The 16,897-nt window shown below is 39.1% G+C and overlaps 30 non-coding genes across 30 annotated transcripts; all 30 read right to left on the reverse strand.

Moving 5' to 3' along the window:
- Positions 1-466: 466 nt before the first annotated feature.
- TRNAK-UUU (transfer RNA lysine (anticodon UUU)) lies at positions 467-539 on the reverse strand. The gene has a single exon. It is a non-coding gene; the product is annotated as a tRNA-Lys (tRNA).
- A 295-nt stretch (positions 540-834) lies between these two features.
- TRNAR-UCU (transfer RNA arginine (anticodon UCU)) lies at positions 835-925 on the reverse strand. Its single transcript is given in 2 exon segments — positions 835-870; positions 889-925. It is a non-coding gene; the product is annotated as a tRNA-Arg (tRNA).
- Positions 926-1,264: 339 nt separating this feature from the next.
- On the reverse strand, positions 1,265-1,337 carry TRNAK-UUU (transfer RNA lysine (anticodon UUU)). Its single transcript has one exon. It is a non-coding gene; the product is annotated as a tRNA-Lys (tRNA).
- An 855-nt stretch (positions 1,338-2,192) lies between these two features.
- Positions 2,193-2,265, reverse strand: TRNAK-UUU (transfer RNA lysine (anticodon UUU)). Its single transcript has one exon. It is a non-coding gene; the product is annotated as a tRNA-Lys (tRNA).
- A 295-nt stretch (positions 2,266-2,560) lies between these two features.
- TRNAR-UCU (transfer RNA arginine (anticodon UCU)) lies at positions 2,561-2,651 on the reverse strand. The gene is given in 2 exon segments: positions 2,561-2,596; positions 2,615-2,651. It is a non-coding gene; the product is annotated as a tRNA-Arg (tRNA).
- A 339-nt stretch (positions 2,652-2,990) lies between these two features.
- TRNAK-UUU (transfer RNA lysine (anticodon UUU)) lies at positions 2,991-3,063 on the reverse strand. The gene has a single exon. It is a non-coding gene; the product is annotated as a tRNA-Lys (tRNA).
- Positions 3,064-3,918: 855 nt separating this feature from the next.
- On the reverse strand, positions 3,919-3,991 carry TRNAK-UUU (transfer RNA lysine (anticodon UUU)). The gene has a single exon. It is a non-coding gene; the product is annotated as a tRNA-Lys (tRNA).
- Positions 3,992-4,286: 295 nt separating this feature from the next.
- TRNAR-UCU (transfer RNA arginine (anticodon UCU)) lies at positions 4,287-4,377 on the reverse strand. The gene is given in 2 exon segments: positions 4,287-4,322; positions 4,341-4,377. It is a non-coding gene; the product is annotated as a tRNA-Arg (tRNA).
- A 339-nt stretch (positions 4,378-4,716) lies between these two features.
- TRNAK-UUU (transfer RNA lysine (anticodon UUU)) lies at positions 4,717-4,789 on the reverse strand. The gene has a single exon. It is a non-coding gene; the product is annotated as a tRNA-Lys (tRNA).
- An 855-nt stretch (positions 4,790-5,644) lies between these two features.
- Positions 5,645-5,717, reverse strand: TRNAK-UUU (transfer RNA lysine (anticodon UUU)). Its single transcript has one exon. It is a non-coding gene; the product is annotated as a tRNA-Lys (tRNA).
- A 295-nt stretch (positions 5,718-6,012) lies between these two features.
- TRNAR-UCU (transfer RNA arginine (anticodon UCU)) lies at positions 6,013-6,103 on the reverse strand. The gene is given in 2 exon segments: positions 6,013-6,048; positions 6,067-6,103. It is a non-coding gene; the product is annotated as a tRNA-Arg (tRNA).
- A 339-nt stretch (positions 6,104-6,442) lies between these two features.
- Positions 6,443-6,515, reverse strand: TRNAK-UUU (transfer RNA lysine (anticodon UUU)). The gene has a single exon. It is a non-coding gene; the product is annotated as a tRNA-Lys (tRNA).
- An 855-nt stretch (positions 6,516-7,370) lies between these two features.
- On the reverse strand, positions 7,371-7,443 carry TRNAK-UUU (transfer RNA lysine (anticodon UUU)). Its single transcript has one exon. It is a non-coding gene; the product is annotated as a tRNA-Lys (tRNA).
- A 295-nt stretch (positions 7,444-7,738) lies between these two features.
- TRNAR-UCU (transfer RNA arginine (anticodon UCU)) lies at positions 7,739-7,829 on the reverse strand. Its single transcript is given in 2 exon segments — positions 7,739-7,774; positions 7,793-7,829. It is a non-coding gene; the product is annotated as a tRNA-Arg (tRNA).
- A 339-nt stretch (positions 7,830-8,168) lies between these two features.
- TRNAK-UUU (transfer RNA lysine (anticodon UUU)) lies at positions 8,169-8,241 on the reverse strand. The gene has a single exon. It is a non-coding gene; the product is annotated as a tRNA-Lys (tRNA).
- An 855-nt stretch (positions 8,242-9,096) lies between these two features.
- TRNAK-UUU (transfer RNA lysine (anticodon UUU)) lies at positions 9,097-9,169 on the reverse strand. Its single transcript has one exon. It is a non-coding gene; the product is annotated as a tRNA-Lys (tRNA).
- A 295-nt stretch (positions 9,170-9,464) lies between these two features.
- Positions 9,465-9,555, reverse strand: TRNAR-UCU (transfer RNA arginine (anticodon UCU)). The gene is given in 2 exon segments: positions 9,465-9,500; positions 9,519-9,555. It is a non-coding gene; the product is annotated as a tRNA-Arg (tRNA).
- Positions 9,556-9,894: 339 nt separating this feature from the next.
- Positions 9,895-9,967, reverse strand: TRNAK-UUU (transfer RNA lysine (anticodon UUU)). Its single transcript has one exon. It is a non-coding gene; the product is annotated as a tRNA-Lys (tRNA).
- Positions 9,968-10,822: 855 nt separating this feature from the next.
- Positions 10,823-10,895, reverse strand: TRNAK-UUU (transfer RNA lysine (anticodon UUU)). The gene has a single exon. It is a non-coding gene; the product is annotated as a tRNA-Lys (tRNA).
- Positions 10,896-11,190: 295 nt separating this feature from the next.
- TRNAR-UCU (transfer RNA arginine (anticodon UCU)) lies at positions 11,191-11,281 on the reverse strand. Its single transcript is given in 2 exon segments — positions 11,191-11,226; positions 11,245-11,281. It is a non-coding gene; the product is annotated as a tRNA-Arg (tRNA).
- A 339-nt stretch (positions 11,282-11,620) lies between these two features.
- Positions 11,621-11,693, reverse strand: TRNAK-UUU (transfer RNA lysine (anticodon UUU)). Its single transcript has one exon. It is a non-coding gene; the product is annotated as a tRNA-Lys (tRNA).
- An 855-nt stretch (positions 11,694-12,548) lies between these two features.
- TRNAK-UUU (transfer RNA lysine (anticodon UUU)) lies at positions 12,549-12,621 on the reverse strand. Its single transcript has one exon. It is a non-coding gene; the product is annotated as a tRNA-Lys (tRNA).
- Positions 12,622-12,916: 295 nt separating this feature from the next.
- Positions 12,917-13,007, reverse strand: TRNAR-UCU (transfer RNA arginine (anticodon UCU)). Its single transcript is given in 2 exon segments — positions 12,917-12,952; positions 12,971-13,007. It is a non-coding gene; the product is annotated as a tRNA-Arg (tRNA).
- A 339-nt stretch (positions 13,008-13,346) lies between these two features.
- On the reverse strand, positions 13,347-13,419 carry TRNAK-UUU (transfer RNA lysine (anticodon UUU)). Its single transcript has one exon. It is a non-coding gene; the product is annotated as a tRNA-Lys (tRNA).
- Positions 13,420-14,274: 855 nt separating this feature from the next.
- On the reverse strand, positions 14,275-14,347 carry TRNAK-UUU (transfer RNA lysine (anticodon UUU)). The gene has a single exon. It is a non-coding gene; the product is annotated as a tRNA-Lys (tRNA).
- Positions 14,348-14,642: 295 nt separating this feature from the next.
- On the reverse strand, positions 14,643-14,733 carry TRNAR-UCU (transfer RNA arginine (anticodon UCU)). The gene is given in 2 exon segments: positions 14,643-14,678; positions 14,697-14,733. It is a non-coding gene; the product is annotated as a tRNA-Arg (tRNA).
- Positions 14,734-15,072: 339 nt separating this feature from the next.
- TRNAK-UUU (transfer RNA lysine (anticodon UUU)) lies at positions 15,073-15,145 on the reverse strand. The gene has a single exon. It is a non-coding gene; the product is annotated as a tRNA-Lys (tRNA).
- An 855-nt stretch (positions 15,146-16,000) lies between these two features.
- On the reverse strand, positions 16,001-16,073 carry TRNAK-UUU (transfer RNA lysine (anticodon UUU)). Its single transcript has one exon. It is a non-coding gene; the product is annotated as a tRNA-Lys (tRNA).
- A 295-nt stretch (positions 16,074-16,368) lies between these two features.
- TRNAR-UCU (transfer RNA arginine (anticodon UCU)) lies at positions 16,369-16,459 on the reverse strand. Its single transcript is given in 2 exon segments — positions 16,369-16,404; positions 16,423-16,459. It is a non-coding gene; the product is annotated as a tRNA-Arg (tRNA).
- Positions 16,460-16,798: 339 nt separating this feature from the next.
- On the reverse strand, positions 16,799-16,871 carry TRNAK-UUU (transfer RNA lysine (anticodon UUU)). Its single transcript has one exon. It is a non-coding gene; the product is annotated as a tRNA-Lys (tRNA).
- Between the last annotated feature and the right edge of the window lie 26 nt (positions 16,872-16,897).

Genomic DNA, 16,897 nt, shown 5'->3' on the forward strand with positions numbered 1-16,897 from the left:
CTGGTGATGGAGAAGCAGGATTGCTGGTACTGTTTCAATTAGTTATAAAATAGAGGAGGGATAAAATTGACCCAGTTGGTGTTCGATCCCTTAGCGTTTGAATGCTTTTGCTACATTCGCCTAGGACTCCAAGCCGCAATCCATTGCACCAGAGATCCGACCTGATTCAACAAGGTGATCAGAGATTCACAAATAAAAAGATGACCTATAAGTGGTTGACCAACTTTATCAAATTAATCTGACACTAGCTTACATTTTGAACATTGAATTGGATAAAAGATAATCAACATGTCAAACTACATGATACAGTTTGGGTAAGTCTTCTTAACCCTTGTCAAAGAAAGTAGAGCACAGATGGGTATGTAAGGACTCGATCAAGACTTTTTTGAACCATCTGTAATTGGAATTCCCATTCATTGGATCCTGAAAAGAGTATGCATTTGATATACATTTTCTTTAACCAAGCCGCCTGAACAGGGACTTGAACCCTGGGCCCTCAGATTAAAAGTCTGATGCTCTACCGACTGAGCTATCCAGGCTCTGAGGCAGCACCCCACAAAATGGCATTATCAACATTAGGAAGTGTCCCAACTATCACTACGTTTTTTAACCCCTTGCGTGCGGGGCGTATTTTCCGCCTGTGCTGACTCCGCCTTGCGCGGGCGGAGTCATGACGGAACGGTTTCGTCATCAGCACAGCTCACCCGTAGCTGATGACGGAACCGTTCTGTCATCAGCACGCAAGGGGTTAAGATGGTTGCCGGTATTAGTACTAAATACAGAGAATATAATAATGAATTGGTACTTGGGATAACAGGATAACAGGGATAAAACTGACTCTGGTGGGATTCGAACCCACAACCTTTGAATATCTTTTTTACATTCACCTAGAAGTCCAATGCGCTATCCATTGCGCCACAGAGCCAATCTGCTATAATGAGGTGCAGAGATGATCTGAAATGAAATAATGAGCTATTAGCTGTTGATCAGCTTTATAAAGTTCATTTGATACTATAACCATGGCTATATTTTGAATATTGAATTGGTGAAATGATATTCACCGTCTCAGACTACATGATACCATTGGTAAATCTACGTACGACTTAAGTTTAGTCAAATGGCACATAATATGTGAGACAGATGTGTATTTCACAACTCCATGAAAGACGTTTTTGCAATTTTAGTAATGGAATATCTTATTCGTCATGCAGGGGTCCACAAAAAGAGCATACAATTAGAGTACTTTTTCTTTAAAGGAAACAACCGCCTGAACAGGGACTTGAACCCTGGACCCTCAGATTAAAAGTCTGATGCTCTACCGACTGAGCTATCCAGGCTCTGCTATACTCTACCTTAAAATCAGCTAAACAAATGTGGACGTACACTGACCTACACTTTGTATATTTATATAATTACATATTAGCAATCAATATTCTAGAGTTTAATAATGAATTGATATTATAAGCATTTGAAATTTCAGCAGCACACGTAATCCATTATAACTCCGGAAATTTGTACTATCTCATTTTCGGATGACATAGAAATCACGTGTTTAAAATGACACAGTGAAATTAATAAGGGGCCAAATACTATTACTAACTCCTAAATTACATTTTCAGCAGTATCATTGGGAATTTCCTCTTGGGCATAGACTATGCAACATTTTCAAAGCAAACAGTCTCTGTTTAAGTAGACTTTCTTTCACTGCCATTTTGGTAAATGTTTCTGGTGATGGAGAAGCAGGATTGCTGGTTACTGTTTCAATTAGTTATAAAATAGAGGAGGGATAAAATTGACCCAGTTGGTGTTCGATCCCTTAGCGTTTGAATGCTTTTGCTACATTCGCCTAGGACTCCAAGCCGCAATCCATTGCACCAGAGATCCGACCTGATTCAACAAGGTGATCAGAGATTCACAAATAAAAAGATGACCTATAAGTGGTTGACCAACTTTATCAAATTAATCTGACACTAGCTTACATTTTGAACATTGAATTGGATAAAAGATAATCAACATGTCAAACTACATGATACAGTTTGGGTAAGTCTTCTTAACCCTTGTCAAAGAAAGTAGAGCACAGATGGGTATGTAAGGACTCGATCAAGACTTTTTTGAACCATCTGTAATTGGAATTCCCATTCATTGGATCCTGAAAAGAGTATGCAATTGATATACATTTTCTTTAACCAAGCCGCCTGAACAGGGACTTGAACCCTGGGCCCTCAGATTAAAAGTCTGATGCTCTACCGACTGAGCTATCCAGGCTCTGAGGCAGCACCCCACAAAATGACATTATCAACATTAGGAAGTGTCCCAACTATCACTACGTTTTTTAACCCCTTGCGTGTGGGGCGTATTTTCCGCCTGTGCTGACTCCGCCTTGCGCGGGCGGAGTCATGACGGAACGGTTTCGTCATCAGCACAGCTCACCCGTAGCTGATGACGGAACCGTTCTGTCATCAGCACGCAAGGGGTTAAGATGGTTGCCGGTATTAGTACTAAATACAGAGAATATAATAATGAATTGGTACTTGGGATAACAGGATAACAGGGATAAAACTGACTCTGGTGGGATTCGAACCCACAACCTTTGAATATCTTTTTTACATTCACCTAGAAGTCCAATGCGCTATCCATTGCGCCACAGAGCCAATCTGCTATAATGAGGTGCAGAGATGATCTGAAATGAAATAATGAGCTATTAGCTGTTGATCAGCTTTATAAAGTTCATTTGATACTATAACCATGGCTATATTTTGAATATTGAATTGGTGAAATGATATTCACCGTCTCAGACTACATGATACCATTGGTAAATCTACGTACGACTTAAGTTTAGTCAAATGGCACATAATATGTGAGACAGATGTGTATTTCACAACTCCATGAAAGACGTTTTTGCAATTTTAGTAATGGAATATCTTATTCGTCATGCAGGGGTCCACAAAAAGAGCATACAATTAGAGTACTTTTTCTTTAAAGGAAACAACCGCCTGAACAGGGACTTGAACCCTGGACCCTCAGATTAAAAGTCTGATGCTCTACCGACTGAGCTATCCAGGCTCTGCTATACTCTACCTTAAAATCAGCTAAACAAATGTGGACGTACACTGACCTACACTTTGTATATTTATATAATTACATATTAGCAATCAATATTCTAGAGTTTAATAATGAATTGATATTATAAGCATTTGAAATTTCAGCAGCACACGTAATCCATTATAACTCCGGAAATTTGTACTATCTCATTTTCGGATGACATAGAAATCACGTGTTTAAAATGACACAGTGAAATTAATAAGGGGCCAAATACTATTACTAACTCCTAAATTACATTTTCAGCAGTATCATTGGGAATTTCCTCTTGGGCATAGACTATGCAACATTTTCAAAGCAAACAGTCTCTGTTTAAGTAGACTTTCTTTCACTGCCATTTTGGTAAATGTTTCTGGTGATGGAGAAGCAGGATTGCTGGTTACTGTTTCAATTAGTTATAAAATAGAGGAGGGATAAAATTGACCCAGTTGGTGTTCGATCCCTTAGCGTTTGAATGCTTTTGCTACATTCGCCTAGGACTCCAAGCCGCAATCCATTGCACCAGAGATCCGACCTGATTCAACAAGGTGATCAGAGATTCACAAATAAAAAGATGACCTATAAGTGGTTGACCAACTTTATCAAATTAATCTGACACTAGCTTACATTTTGAACATTGAATTGGATAAAAGATAATCAACATGTCAAACTACATGATACAGTTTGGGTAAGTCTTCTTAACCCTTGTCAAAGAAAGTAGAGCACAGATGGGTATGTAAGGACTCGATCAAGACTTTTTTGAACCATCTGTAATTGGAATTCCCATTCATTGGATCCTGAAAAGAGTATGCAATTGATATACATTTTCTTTAACCAAGCCGCCTGAACAGGGACTTGAACCCTGGGCCCTCAGATTAAAAGTCTGATGCTCTACCGACTGAGCTATCCAGGCTCTGAGGCAGCACCCCACAAAATGACATTATCAACATTAGGAAGTGTCCCAACTATCACTACGTTTTTTAACCCCTTGCGTGTGGGGCGTATTTTCCGCCTGTGCTGACTCCGCCTTGCGCGGGCGGAGTCATGACGGAACGGTTTCGTCATCAGCACAGCTCACCCGTAGCTGATGACGGAACCGTTCTGTCATCAGCACGCAAGGGGTTAAGATGGTTGCCGGTATTAGTACTAAATACAGAGAATATAATAATGAATTGGTACTTGGGATAACAGGATAACAGGGATAAAACTGACTCTGGTGGGATTCGAACCCACAACCTTTGAATATCTTTTTTACATTCACCTAGAAGTCCAATGCGCTATCCATTGCGCCACAGAGCCAATCTGCTATAATGAGGTGCAGAGATGATCTGAAATGAAATAATGAGCTATTAGCTGTTGATCAGCTTTATAAAGTTCATTTGATACTATAACCATGGCTATATTTTGAATATTGAATTGGTGAAATGATATTCACCGTCTCAGACTACATGATACCATTGGTAAATCTACGTACGACTTAAGTTTAGTCAAATGGCACATAATATGTGAGACAGATGTGTATTTCACAACTCCATGAAAGACGTTTTTGCAATTTTAGTAATGGAATATCTTATTCGTCATGCAGGGGTCCACAAAAAGAGCATACAATTAGAGTACTTTTTCTTTAAAGGAAACAACCGCCTGAACAGGGACTTGAACCCTGGACCCTCAGATTAAAAGTCTGATGCTCTACCGACTGAGCTATCCAGGCTCTGCTATACTCTACCTTAAAATCAGCTAAACAAATGTGGACGTACACTGACCTACACTTTGTATATTTATATAATTACATATTAGCAATCAATATTCTAGAGTTTAATAATGAATTGATATTATAAGCATTTGAAATTTCAGCAGCACACGTAATCCATTATAACTCCGGAAATTTGTACTATCTCATTTTCGGATGACATAGAAATCACGTGTTTAAAATGACACAGTGAAATTAATAAAGGGCCAAATACTATTACTAACTCCTAAATTACATTTTCAGCAGTATCATTGGGAATTTCCTCTTGGGCATAGACTATGCAACATTTTCAAAGCAAACAGTCTCTGTTTAAGTAGACTTTCTTTCACTGCCATTTTGGTAAATGTTTCTGGTGATGGAGAAGCAGGATTGCTGGTTACTGTTTCAATTAGTTATAAAATAGAGGAGGGATAAAATTGACCCAGTTGGTGTTCGATCCCTTAGCGTTTGAATGCTTTTGCTACATTCGCCTAGGACTCCAAGCCGCAATCCATTGCACCAGAGATCCGACCTGATTCAACAAGGTGATCAGAGATTCACAAATAAAAAGATGACCTATAAGTGGTTGACCAACTTTATCAAATTAATCTGACACTAGCTTACATTTTGAACATTGAATTGGATAAAAGATAATCAACATGTCAAACTACATGATACAGTTTGGGTAAGTCTTCTTAACCCTTGTCAAAGAAAGTAGAGCACAGATGGGTATGTAAGGACTCGATCAAGACTTTTTTGAACCATCTGTAATTGGAATTCCCATTCATTGGATCCTGAAAAGAGTATGCATTTGATATACATTTTCTTTAACCAAGCCGCCTGAACAGGGACTTGAACCCTGGGCCCTCAGATTAAAAGTCTGATGCTCTACCGACTGAGCTATCCAGGCTCTGAGGCAGCACCCCACAAAATGGCATTATCAACATTAGGAAGTGTCCCAACTATCACTACGTTTTTTAACCCCTTGCGTGCGGGGCGTATTTTCCGCCTGTGCTGACTCCGCCTTGCGCGGGCGGAGTCATGACGGAACGGTTTCGTCATCAGCACAGCTCACCCGTAGCTGATGACGGAACCGTTCTGTCATCAGCACGCAAGGGGTTAAGATGGTTGCCGGTATTAGTACTAAATACAGAGAATATAATAATGAATTGGTACTTGGGATAACAGGATAACAGGGATAAAACTGACTCTGGTGGGATTCGAACCCACAACCTTTGAATATCTTTTTTACATTCACCTAGAAGTCCAATGCGCTATCCATTGCGCCACAGAGCCAATCTGCTATAATGAGGTGCAGAGATGATCTGAAATGAAATAATGAGCTATTAGCTGTTGATCAGCTTTATAAAGTTCATTTGATACTATAACCATGGCTATATTTTGAATATTGAATTGGTGAAATGATATTCACCGTCTCAGACTACATGATACCATTGGTAAATCTACGTACGACTTAAGTTTAGTCAAATGGCACATAATATGTGAGACAGATGTGTATTTCACAACTCCATGAAAGACGTTTTTGCAATTTTAGTAATGGAATATCTTATTCGTCATGCAGGGGTCCACAAAAAGAGCATACAATTAGAGTACTTTTTCTTTAAAGGAAACAACCGCCTGAACAGGGACTTGAACCCTGGACCCTCAGATTAAAAGTCTGATGCTCTACCGACTGAGCTATCCAGGCTCTGCTATACTCTACCTTAAAATCAGCTAAACAAATGTGGACGTACACTGACCTACACTTTGTATATTTATATAATTACATATTAGCAATCAATATTCTAGAGTTTAATAATGAATTGATATTATAAGCATTTGAAATTTCAGCAGCACACGTAATCCATTATAACTCCGGAAATTTGTACTATCTCATTTTCGGATGACATAGAAATCACGTGTTTAAAATGACACAGTGAAATTAATAAGGGGCCAAATACTATTACTAACTCCTAAATTACATTTTCAGCAGTATCATTGGGAATTTCCTCTTGGGCATAGACTATGCAACATTTTCAAAGCAAACAGTCTCTGTTTAAGTAGACTTTCTTTCACTGCCATTTTGGTAAATGTTTCTGGTGATGGAGAAGCAGGATTGCTGGTTACTGTTTCAATTAGTTATAAAATAGAGGAGGGATAAAATTGACCCAGTTGGTGTTCGATCCCTTAGCGTTTGAATGCTTTTGCTACATTCGCCTAGGACTCCAAGCCGCAATCCATTGCACCAGAGATCCGACCTGATTCAACAAGGTGATCAGAGATTCACAAATAAAAAGATGACCTATAAGTGGTTGACCAACTTTATCAAATTAATCTGACACTAGCTTACATTTTGAACATTGAATTGGATAAAAGATAATCAACATGTCAAACTACATGATACAGTTTGGGTAAGTCTTCTTAACCCTTGTCAAAGAAAGTAGAGCACAGATGGGTATGTAAGGACTCGATCAAGACTTTTTTGAACCATCTGTAATTGGAATTCCCATTCATTGGATCCTGAAAAGAGTATGCAATTGATATACATTTTCTTTAACCAAGCCGCCTGAACAGGGACTTGAACCCTGGGCCCTCAGATTAAAAGTCTGATGCTCTACCGACTGAGCTATCCAGGCTCTGAGGCAGCACCCCACAAAATGACATTATCAACATTAGGAAGTGTCCCAACTATCACTACGTTTTTTAACCCCTTGCGTGCGGGGCGTATTTTCCGCCTGTGCTGACTCCGCCTTGCGCGGGCGGAGTCATGACGGAACGGTTTCGTCATCAGCACAGCTCACCCGTAGCTGATGACGGAACCGTTCTGTCATCAGCACGCAAGGGGTTAAGATGGTTGCCGGTATTAGTACTAAATACAGAGAATATAATAATGAATTGGTACTTGGGATAACAGGATAACAGGGATAAAACTGACTCTGGTGGGATTCGAACCCACAACCTTTGAATATCTTTTTTACATTCACCTAGAAGTCCAATGCGCTATCCATTGCGCCACAGAGCCAATCTGCTATAATGAGGTGCAGAGATGATCTGAAATGAAATAATGAGCTATTAGCTGTTGATCAGCTTTATAAAGTTCATTTGATACTATAACCATGGCTATATTTTGAATATTGAATTGGTGAAATGATATTCACCGTCTCAGACTACATGATACCATTGGTAAATCTACGTACGACTTAAGTTTAGTCAAATGGCACATAATATGTGAGACAGATGTGTATTTCACAACTCCATGAAAGACGTTTTTGCAATTTTAGTAATGGAATATCTTATTCGTCATGCAGGGGTCCACAAAAAGAGCATACAATTAGAGTACTTTTTCTTTAAAGGAAACAACCGCCTGAACAGGGACTTGAACCCTGGACCCTCAGATTAAAAGTCTGATGCTCTACCGACTGAGCTATCCAGGCTCTGCTATACTCTACCTTAAAATCAGCTAAACAAATGTGGACGTACACTGACCTACACTTTGTATATTTATATAATTACATATTAGCAATCAATATTCTAGAGTTTAATAATGAATTGATATTATAAGCATTTGAAATTTCAGCAGCACACGTAATCCATTATAACTCCGGAAATTTGTACTATCTCATTTTCGGATGACATAGAAATCACGTGTTTAAAATGACACAGTGAAATTAATAAAGGGCCAAATACTATTACTAACTCCTAAATTACATTTTCAGCAGTATCATTGGGAATTTCCTCTTGGGCATAGACTATGCAACATTTTCAAAGCAAACAGTCTCTGTTTAAGTAGACTTTCTTTCACTGCCATTTTGGTAAATGTTTCTGGTGATGGAGAAGCAGGATTGCTGGTTACTGTTTCAATTAGTTATAAAATAGAGGAGGGATAAAATTGACCCAGTTGGTGTTCGATCCCTTAGCGTTTGAATGCTTTTGCTACATTCGCCTAGGACTCCAAGCCGCAATCCATTGCACCAGAGATCCGACCTGATTCAACAAGGTGATCAGAGATTCACAAATAAAAAGATGACCTATAAGTGGTTGACCAACTTTATCAAATTAATCTGACACTAGCTTACATTTTGAACATTGAATTGGATAAAAGATAATCAACATGTCAAACTACATGATACAGTTTGGGTAAGTCTTCTTAACCCTTGTCAAAGAAAGTAGAGCACAGATGGGTATGTAAGGACTCGATCAAGACTTTTTTGAACCATCTGTAATTGGAATTCCCATTCATTGGATCCTGAAAAAAGTATGCATTTGATATACATTTTCTTTAACCAAGCCGCCTGAACAGGGACTTGAACCCTGGGCCCTCAGATTAAAAGTCTGATGCTCTACCGACTGAGCTATCCAGGCTCTGAGGCAGCACCCCACAAAATGGCATTATCAACATTAGGAAGTGTCCCAACTATCACTACGTTTTTTAACCCCTTGCGTGCGGGGCGTATTTTCCGCCTGTGCTGACTCCGCCTTGCGCGGGCGGAGTCATGACGGAACGGTTTCGTCATCAGCACAGCTCACCCGTAGCTGATGACGGAACCGTTCTGTCATCAGCACGCAAGGGGTTAAGATGGTTGCCGGTATTAGTACTAAATACAGAGAATATAATAATGAATTGGTACTTGGGATAACAGGATAACAGGGATAAAACTGACTCTGGTGGGATTCGAACCCACAACCTTTGAATATCTTTTTTACATTCACCTAGAAGTCCAATGCGCTATCCATTGCGCCACAGAGCCAATCTGCTATAATGAGGTGCAGAGATGATCTGAAATGAAATAATGAGCTATTAGCTGTTGATCAGCTTTATAAAGTTCATTTGATACTATAACCATGGCTATATTTTGAATATTGAATTGGTGAAATGATATTCACCGTCTCAGACTACATGATACCATTGGTAAATCTACGTACGACTTAAGTTTAGTCAAATGGCACATAATATGTGAGACAGATGTGTATTTCACAACTCCATGAAAGACGTTTTTGCAATTTTAGTAATGGAATATCTTATTCGTCATGCAGGGGTCCACAAAAAGAGCATACAATTAGAGTACTTTTTCTTTAAAGGAAACAACCGCCTGAACAGGGACTTGAACCCTGGACCCTCAGATTAAAAGTCTGATGCTCTACCGACTGAGCTATCCAGGCTCTGCTATACTCTACCTTAAAATCAGCTAAACAAATGTGGACGTACACTGACCTACACTTTGTATATTTATATAATTACATATTAGCAATCAATATTCTAGAGTTTAATAATGAATTGATATTATAAGCATTTGAAATTTCAGCAGCACACGTAATCCATTATAACTCCGGAAATTTGTACTATCTCATTTTCGGATGACATAGAAATCACGTGTTTAAAATGACACAGTGAAATTAATAAGGGGCCAAATACTATTACTAACTCCTAAATTACATTTTCAGCAGTATCATTGGGAATTTCCTCTTGGGCATAGACTATGCAACATTTTCAAAGCAAACAGTCTCTGTTTAAGTAGACTTTCTTTCACTGCCATTTTGGTAAATGTTTCTGGTGATGGAGAAGCAGGATTGCTGGTTACTGTTTCAATTAGTTATAAAATAGAGGAGGGATAAAATTGACCCAGTTGGTGTTCGATCCCTTAGCGTTTGAATGCTTTTGCTACATTCGCCTAGGACTCCAAGCCGCAATCCATTGCACCAGAGATCCGACCTGATTCAACAAGGTGATCAGAGATTCACAAATAAAAAGATGACCTATAAGTGGTTGACCAACTTTATCAAATTAATCTGACACTAGCTTACATTTTGAACATTGAATTGGATAAAAGATAATCAACATGTCAAACTACATGATACAGTTTGGGTAAGTCTTCTTAACCCTTGTCAAAGAAAGTAGAGCACAGATGGGTATGTAAGGACTCGATCAAGACTTTTTTGAACCATCTGTAATTGGAATTCCCATTCATTGGATCCTGAAAAGAGTATGCAATTGATATACATTTTCTTTAACCAAGCCGCCTGAACAGGGACTTGAACCCTGGGCCCTCAGATTAAAAGTCTGATGCTCTACCGACTGAGCTATCCAGGCTCTGAGGCAGCACCCCACAAAATGACATTATCAACATTAGGAAGTGTCCCAACTATCACTACGTTTTTTAACCCCTTGCGTGCGGGGCGTATTTTCCGCCTGTGCTGACTCCGCCTTGCGCGGGCGGAGTCATGACGGAACGGTTTCGTCATCAGCACAGCTCACCCGTAGCTGATGACGGAACCGTTCTGTCATCAGCACGCAAGGGGTTAAGATGGTTGCCGGTATTAGTACTAAATACAGAGAATATAATAATGAATTGGTACTTGGGATAACAGGATAACAGGGATAAAACTGACTCTGGTGGGATTCGAACCCACAACCTTTGAATATCTTTTTTACATTCACCTAGAAGTCCAATGCGCTATCCATTGCGCCACAGAGCCAATCTGCTATAATGAGGTGCAGAGATGATCTGAAATGAAATAATGAGCTATTAGCTGTTGATCAGCTTTATAAAGTTCATTTGATACTATAACCATGGCTATATTTTGAATATTGAATTGGTGAAATGATATTCACCGTCTCAGACTACATGATACCATTGGTAAATCTACGTACGACTTAAGTTTAGTCAAATGGCACATAATATGTGAGACAGATGTGTATTTCACAACTCCATGAAAGACGTTTTTGCAATTTTAGTAATGGAATATCTTATTCGTCATGCAGGGGTCCACAAAAAGAGCATACAATTAGAGTACTTTTTCTTTAAAGGAAACAACCGCCTGAACAGGGACTTGAACCCTGGACCCTCAGATTAAAAGTCTGATGCTCTACCGACTGAGCTATCCAGGCTCTGCTATACTCTACCTTAAAATCAGCTAAACAAATGTGGACGTACACTGACCTACACTTTGTATATTTATATAATTACATATTAGCAATCAATATTCTAGAGTTTAATAATGAATTGATATTATAAGCATTTGAAATTTCAGCAGCACACGTAATCCATTATAACTCCGGAAATTTGTACTATCTCATTTTCGGATGACATAGAAATCACGTGTTTAAAATGACACAGTGAAATTAATAAAGGGCCAAATACTATTACTAACTCCTAAATTACATTTTCAGCAGTATCATTGGGAATTTCCTCTTGGGCATAGACTATGCAACATTTTCAAAGCAAACAGTCTCTGTTTAAGTAGACTTTCTTTCACTGTCATTTTGGTAAATGTTTCTGGTGATGGAGAAGCAGGATTGCTGGTTACTGTTTCAATTAGTTATAAAATAGAGGAGGGATAAAATTGACCCAGTTGGTGTTCGATCCCTTAGCGTTTGAATGCTTTTGCTACATTCGCCTAGGACTCCAAGCCGCAATCCATTGCACCAGAGATCCGACCTGATTCAACAAGGTGATCAGAGATTCACAAATAAAAAGATGACCTATAAGTGGTTGACCAACTTTATCAAATTAATCTGACACTAGCTTACATTTTGAACATTGAATTGGATAAAAGATAATCAACATGTCAAACTACATGATACAGTTTGGGTAAGTCTTCTTAACCCTTGTCAAAGAAAGTAGAGCACAGATGGGTATGTAAGGACTCGATCAAGACTTTTTTGAACCATCTGTAATTGGAATTCCCATTCATTGGATCCTGAAAAGAGTATGCAATTGATATACATTTTCTTTAACCAAGCCGCCTGAACAGGGACTTGAACCCTGGGCCCTCAGATTAAAAGTCTGATGCTCTACCGACTGAGCTATCCAGGCTCTGAGGCAGCACCCCACAAAATGACATTATCAACATTAGGAAGTGTCCCAACTATCACTACGTTTTTTAACCCCTTGCGTGCGGGGCGTATTTTCCGCCTGTGCTGACTCCGCCTTGCGCGGGCGGAGTCATGACGGAACGGTTTCGTCATCAGCACAGCTCACCCGTAGCTGATGACGGAACCGTTCTGTCATCAGCACGCAAGGGGTTAAGATGGTTGCCGGTATTAGTACTAAATACAGAGAATATAATAATGAATTGGTACTTGGGATAACAGGATAACAGGGATAAAACTGACTCTGGTGGGATTCGAACCCACAACCTTTGAATATCTTTTTTACATTCACCTAGAAGTCCAATGCGCTATCCATTGCGCCACAGAGCCAATCTGCTATAATGAGGTGCAGAGATGATCTGAAATGAAATAATGAGCTATTAGCTGTTGATCAGCTTTATAAAGTTCATTTGATACTATAACCATGGCTATATTTTGAATATTGAATTGGTGAAATGATATTCACCGTCTCAGACTACATGATACCATTGGTAAATCTACGTACGACTTAAGTTTAGTCAAATGGCACATAATATGTGAGACAGATGTGTATTTCACAACTCCATGAAAGACGTTTTTGCAATTTTAGTAATGGAATATCTTATTCGTCATGCAGGGGTCCACAAAAAGAGCATACAATTAGAGTACTTTTTCTTTAAAGGAAACAACCGCCTGAACAGGGACTTGAACCCTGGACCCTCAGATTAAAAGTCTGATGCTCTACCGACTGAGCTATCCAGGCTCTGCTATACTCTACCTTAAAATCAGCTAAACAAATGTGGACGTACACTGACCTACACTTTGTATATTTATATAATTACATATTAGCAATCAATATTCTAGAGTTTAATAATGAATTGATATTATAAGCATTTGAAATTTCAGCAGCACACGTAATCCATTATAACTCCGGAAATTTGTACTATCTCATTTTCGGATGACATAGAAATCACGTGTTTAAAATGACACAGTGAAATTAATAAAGGGCCAAATACTATTACTAACTCCTAAATTACATTTTCAGCAGTATCATTGGGAATTTCCTCTTGGGCATAGACTATGCAACATTTTCAAAGCAAACAGTCTCTGTTTAAGTAGACTTTCTTTCACTGCCATTTTGGTAAATGTTTCTGGTGATGGAGAAGCAGGATTGCTGGTTACTGTTTCAATTAGTTATAAAATAGAGGAGGGATAAAATTGACCCAGTTGGTGTTCGATCCCTTAGCGTTTGAATGCTTTTGCTACATTCGCCTAGGACTCCAAGCCGCAATCCATTGCACCAGAGATCCGACCTGATTCAACAAGGTGATCAGAGATTCACAAATAAAAAGATGACCTATAAGTGGTTGACCAACTTTATCAAATTAATCTGACACTAGCTTACATTTTGAACATTGAATTGGATAAAAGATAATCAACATGTCAAACTACATGATACAGTTTGGGTAAGTCTTCTTAACCCTTGTCAAAGAAAGTAGAGCACAGATGGGTATGTAAGGACTCGATCAAGACTTTTTTGAACCATCTGTAATTGGAATTCCCATTCATTGGATCCTGAAAAAAGTATGCATTTGATATACATTTTCTTTAACCAAGCCGCCTGAACAGGGACTTGAACCCTGGGCCCTCAGATTAAAAGTCTGATGCTCTACCGACTGAGCTATCCAGGCTCTGAGGCAGCACCCCACAAAATGGCATTATCAACATTAGGAAGTGTCCCAACTATCACTACGTTTTTTAACCCCTTGCGTGCGGGGCGTATTTTCCGCCTGTGCTGACTCCGCCTTGCGCGGGCGGAGTCATGACGGAACGGTTTCGTCATCAGCACAGCTCACCCGTAGCTGATGACGGAACCGTTCTGTCATCAGCACGCAAGGGGTTAAGATGGTTGCCGGTATTAGTACTAAATACAGAGAATATAATAATGAATTGGTACTTGGGATAACAGGATAACAGGGATAAAACTGACTCTGGTGGGATTCGAACCCACAACCTTTGAATATCTTTTTTACATTCACCTAGAAGTCCAATGCGCTATCCATTGCGCCACAGAGCCAATCTGCTATAATGAGGTGCAGAGATGATCTGAAATGAAATAATGAGCTATTAGCTGTTGATCAGCTTTATAAAGTTCATTTGATACTATAACCATGGCTATATTTTGAATATTGAATTGGTGAAATGATATTCACCGTCTCAGACTACATGATACCATTGGTAAATCTACGTACGACTTAAGTTTAGTCAAATGGCACATAATATGTGAGACAGATGTGTATTTCACAACTCCATGAAAGACGTTTTTGCAATTTTAGTAATGGAATATCTTATTCGTCATGCAGGGGTCCACAAAAAGAGCATACAATTAGAGTACTTTTTCTTTAAAGGAAACAACCGCCTGAACAGGGACTTGAACCCTGGACCCTCAGATTAAAAGTCTGATGCTCTACCGACTGAGCTATCCAGGCTCTGCTATACTCTACCTTAAAATCAGCTAAACAAATGTGGACGTACACTGACCTACACTTTGTATATTTATATAATTACATATTAGCAATCAATATTCTAGAGTTTAATAATGAATTGATATTATAAGCATTTGAAATTTCAGCAGCACACGTAATCCATTATAACTCCGGAAATTTGTACTATCTCATTTTCGGATGACATAGAAATCACGTGTTTAAAATGACACAGTGAAATTAATAAGGGGCCAAATACTATTACTAACTCCTAAATTACATTTTCAGCAGTATCATTGGGAATTTCCTCTTGGGCATAGACTATGCAACATTTTCAAAGCAAACAGTCTCTGTTTAAGTAGACTTTCTTTCACTGCCATTTTGGTAAATGTTTCTGGTGATGGAGAAGCAGGATTGCTGGTTACTGTTTCAATTAGTTATAAAATAGAGGAGGGATAAAATTGACCCAGTTGGTGTTCGATCCCTTAGCGTTTGAATGCTTTTGCTACATTCGCCTAGGACTCCAAGCCGCAATCCATTGCACCAGAGATCCGACCTGATTCAACAAGGTGATCAGAGATTCACAAATAAAAAGATGACCTATAAGTGGTTGACCAACTTTATCAAATTAATCTGACACTAGCTTACATTTTGAACATTGAATTGGATAAAAGATAATCAACATGTCAAACTACATGATACAGTTTGGGTAAGTCTTCTTAACCCTTGTCAAAGAAAGTAGAGCACAGATGGGTATGTAAGGACTCGATCAAGACTTTTTTGAACCATCTGTAATTGGAATTCCCATTCATTGGATCCTGAAAAGAGTATGCAATTGATATACATTTTCTTTAACCAAGCCGCCTGAACAGGGACTTGAACCCTGGGCCCTCAGATTAAAAGTCTGATGCTCTACCGACTGAGCTATCCAGGCTCTGAGGCAGCACCCCACAAAATGACATTATCAACATTAGGAAGTGTCCCAACTATCACTACGTTTTTTAACCCCTTGCGTGCGGGGCGTATTTTCCGCCTGTGCTGACTCCGCCTTGCGCGGGCGGAGTCATGACGGAACGGTTTCGTCATCAGCACAGCTCACCCGTAGCTGATGACGGAACCGTTCTGTCATCAGCACGCAAGGGGTTAAGATGGTTGCCGGTATTAGTACTAAATACAGAGAATATAATAATGAATTGGTACTTGGGATAACAGGATAACAGGGATAAAACTGACTCTGGTGGGATTCGAACCCACAACCTTTGAATATCTTTTTTACATTCACCTAGAAGTCCAATGCGCTATCCATTGCGCCACAGAGCCAATCTGCTATAATGAGGTGCAGAGATGATCTGAAATGAAATAATGAGCTATTAGCTGTTGATCAGCTTTATAAAGTTCATTTGATACTATAACCATGGCTATATTTTGAATATTGAATTGGTGAAATGATATTCACCGTCTCAGACTACATGATACCATTGGTAAATCTACGTACGACTTAAGTTTAGTCAAATGGCACATAATATGTGAGACAGATGTGTATTTCACAACTCCATGAAAGACGTTTTTGCAATTTTAGTAATGGAATATCTTATTCGTCATGCAGGGGTCCACAAAAAGAGCATACAATTAGAGTACTTTTTCTTTAAAGGAAACAACCGCCTGAACAGGGACTTGAACCCTGGACCCTCAGATTAAAAGTCTGATGCTCTACCGACTGAGCTATCCAGGCTCTGCTATACTCTACCTTAAAATCAG

Source organism: Lissotriton vulgaris, chromosome 1_2, assembly GCF_964263255.1.
Source record: "Lissotriton vulgaris chromosome 1_2, aLisVul1.2, whole genome shotgun sequence".
NCBI classification, from domain to species: domain Eukaryota; kingdom Metazoa; phylum Chordata; class Amphibia; order Caudata; family Salamandridae; genus Lissotriton; species Lissotriton vulgaris.